Raw genomic sequence first — 3,198 nt, 5'->3', positions numbered from 1 at the left:
ATAGATAAATAAAATATGCCGTTAGTTTAATTGCGGATGATGAGTTTTTATTTACGAATTAAATTGAGTTAGTATATATGAACGCACCTATAGAATCTATTATCTATGCATCCACAGTATGGAAATCATTTTCATCTATGGGTGTTGCAATTGTCTTTCGCCTGTCGTCTCTTGTCTATGGTCGTCTCATGTCATTTCACGTGTTAACCTTGCCGAGTTATTACGTTGCTGGTCTGCTTTTTAGGAGTCGAAACGGTGCTTGCAGGTATTTAACCTTAATCGCCCTAATCTTTATTCGCTTTTCATTTGATTGTGTGAAATATGCTTCTATCAATAATGTATTAAGCGGTATCGATTACAGTTGCTTAGTTTATTTTGGTGTAAATGATTTTTTCGTTGACATGGATTTCGTGCTCCAACAGGAGGGTTCATCTTGGCAACTTGACTATCTACTATGAATTTTATAGATTCTTAGTTTATTTGAGGCCGAATAATTAAGGTTGTGTTAGATTTCTTGAATTTTAAAAACGAATTTAGACGATGATTGCAGATTTTTCGTATTAGTGTGACCACTCCGCGAAAAATGTTTATTACTTTGGTATTCTGTAGATTAGGTTTTAACGACTTGTTTTGTTTTTTCTTCAATATAGACAGGACTTGGAGATAACATTGCTGGATTGGATGACCATATTATTGACGGATCTAGTTTTTGTGGCATTTTTTCATGCATTTTCTACTTAACCTTAGAGAGGTGGCATTTGTATGAAGGGTGAGGAATCATTAATAATTTTTTTAAGTTATGTTTACAAAATTGTGTTTTCTGAGTCTTGTACTTGACTAATTTAGGACATAGTATTTTAAAAAGTAATAATTGAGTTGTAAGTAATATTAAATTGTTTGGGCAGGTCGTCATTTAAGCATGTAAAGTGAACGTCGATATGACAAATAACGACTCGACAACTGGAGAAGTGCGGTGCCGTTAACGTCGTCTCTTCTAGGCTTCGTATTTTCTGTAGAAAAGGTAAGAAATTCTTAATTATTCTATAGTCATTTTTATAAAATTGTTTTTAATTACCTTAAAGAGGGTAAATCTAAAGGGCTTGAAACGTGAAGATTCAGAGCCCCATTAATGCGAACATAATAGTTAAGATGAAACTAACATTAAATTGTTTTAACAGGTTATCATTTAAACTTATTAAATGAACAAGGAGACAAAGAATAAGGACTCAAAATGTGGAGAAGGGGAGCTCTGTTAATGTTGCGTCTTCTTAGACTTGAAAAGTGCAATTTTTAGAGAACAAATGAAGTCCAATTCACATTGATGTATTTAGGAATAAAACTTGAGCACCGTACAATTAACCTCGACGTAAGTAATTGCATTATTGTTTATTGTTTTGATGGTACTTAATTTTCATAGTAATTTGCTATGTCTGGCATCTATGGTTTTTGTTCTCTAACAGTTATCTATGGTCCACATCTATGATTTTCTTGTATCATTTATCAACTGTGTAAAAGCATTATAGTTGTTACTATTGCCTTTAACATTTATCTATGTCTTGAATAAAATTGACGGCACATGGCCATTTTATAATTTTGGTATTTTACTTGTTTTTTCGTGTATGTTTTTATTATATTTCATACTTTACTTAATTTAATCTTTTCCTTAATTAATATTTTTTTTTGTCCGTCTCTGCAGATCGTCCAAATGGTGAGAAAGGAAGAATTAAAGTTCAGATTGATGGCATTGAAACAGCCAATGTCTTGTCTTGATTTGCTGTTTTCGTCTTCAACTTGCAACATTATGCAGTTAATTTTCAACAGATGAGTGAGAGCCAGAGGAGATTTATATGAATTTCACTGAAACAAGTTTCTGCTATGATATTCCTTCTGGATTTAGTTTGCTTTTCACACATGCAAACTTGGGAAGTTTACAGTAGTCTACTGTTTGCTAAGGTGAGAGTATTTAATATAATTACTATTAATTGCTCTTTATTAATCTGTTACCACCGTATCTNGTGAGAAAGGAAGAATTAAAGTTCAGATTGATGGTATTGAAACAGCCAATGTCTTGTCTTGATTTGCTGTTTTCGTCTTCAACTTGCAACATTATGCAGTTAATTTTCAACAGATGAGTGAGAGCCAGAGAAACGAATGTACTTTACAATAACTGTATTATCTAATGGGAAGTTAGTCGTATTAGCACCGACCAAAATGTGCTCAGACCAATTTTTAATATTTTTTTTTGTCCGTCTCTGCAGATCGTCCAAATGGTGAGAAAGGAAGAATTAAAGTTCAGATTGATGGCATTGAAACAGCCAATGTCTTGTCTTGATTTGCTGTTTTCGTCTTCAACTTGCAACATTATGCAGTTAATTTTCAACAGATGAGTGAGAGCCAGAGGAGATTTATATGAATTTCACTGGAACAAGTTTCTGCTATGATATTCCTTCTGGATTTAGTTTGCTTTTCACACATGCAAACTTGGGAAGTTTACAGTAGTCTACTGTTTGCTAAGGTGAGAGTATTTAATATAATTACTATTAATTGCTCTTTATTAATCTGTTACCACCGTATCTGTTTCAGATCGACGTTGGAGAAGACAAAGAAGACCCCGTAGTTAAAATAGTTCTTTTGTCTTGCATGCTGTACCTAATAGAAATAATTCTTTTAGTCCAAATTCAGATTAATTTTTTATTTTGCGTGTTTTTTTTGTAGTTAATTTGAATTAGTTTTTTATTTGCATGCTTATTTTTGTTGATTTTATCTCAAGTAATTGTTGATTGTAGATGTTTTTATTATTTTTTTGTAATAGTAGTAATGTAGTAGTAGTATTTACTAACACGTTTAGTAGTTGTAGTATAGTCTAACCGTGCTTACCTCTTCGCTTAGCTTACTGCATATTCTTCCTAATTTGCTTTGCATTTACCCTACGAGTTCTACATGATTCAACGTTTCGTTATCGTGTGTGTTTCTTCTCACCCTTGTGGAATTAGGGAGGGCCTCCCCGAACGACTTCCCTTGGGCTTAGCTATTTAGTTGATCTTAAAAGTGTCTTATACACTTTTCGCGAGTCTACTCTAGCGTTACTTCCTTTCAGACAGGGTACAGTGGGTTATCTGGAATAGGAGCAATAGGCGACTGCCCAGCTTGCCTTGGCGAAATCTGTCCGATCTTCTCTACCAAAACTATTAGTATTTG

General features: G+C 33.5%; 1 long non-coding RNA gene across 3 annotated transcripts; it reads left to right on the top strand.

Moving 5' to 3' along the window:
- Positions 1-210: 210 nt before the first annotated feature.
- On the top strand, positions 211-2,004 carry LOC108732866. 3 transcript variants are annotated; one of them, XR_003231590.1, is made up of 5 exons: positions 211-265; positions 651-769; positions 906-1,021; positions 1,179-1,366; positions 1,697-2,004. It is a non-coding gene; the product is annotated as an uncharacterized LOC108732866 (long non-coding RNA). The 3 variants fall into 3 exon arrangements; XR_003231591.1 differs by lacking the exon at positions 211-265 and adding an exon at positions 272-499; XR_003231589.1 differs by lacking the exon at positions 211-265 and having other exon boundaries at positions 272-769.
- Positions 2,005-3,198: the final 1,194 nt, after the last annotated feature.

The sequence above is a fragment of the Agrilus planipennis genome, unplaced genomic scaffold (assembly GCF_000699045.2).
Source record: "Agrilus planipennis isolate EAB-ADULT unplaced genomic scaffold, Apla_2.0 scaffold31, whole genome shotgun sequence".
Classification (NCBI taxonomy): Eukaryota; Metazoa; Arthropoda; class Insecta; order Coleoptera; family Buprestidae; genus Agrilus; species Agrilus planipennis.
Note: the sequence above shows the minus strand (reverse complement) of the source record. Positions and strands in the feature narration are given on the sequence as shown.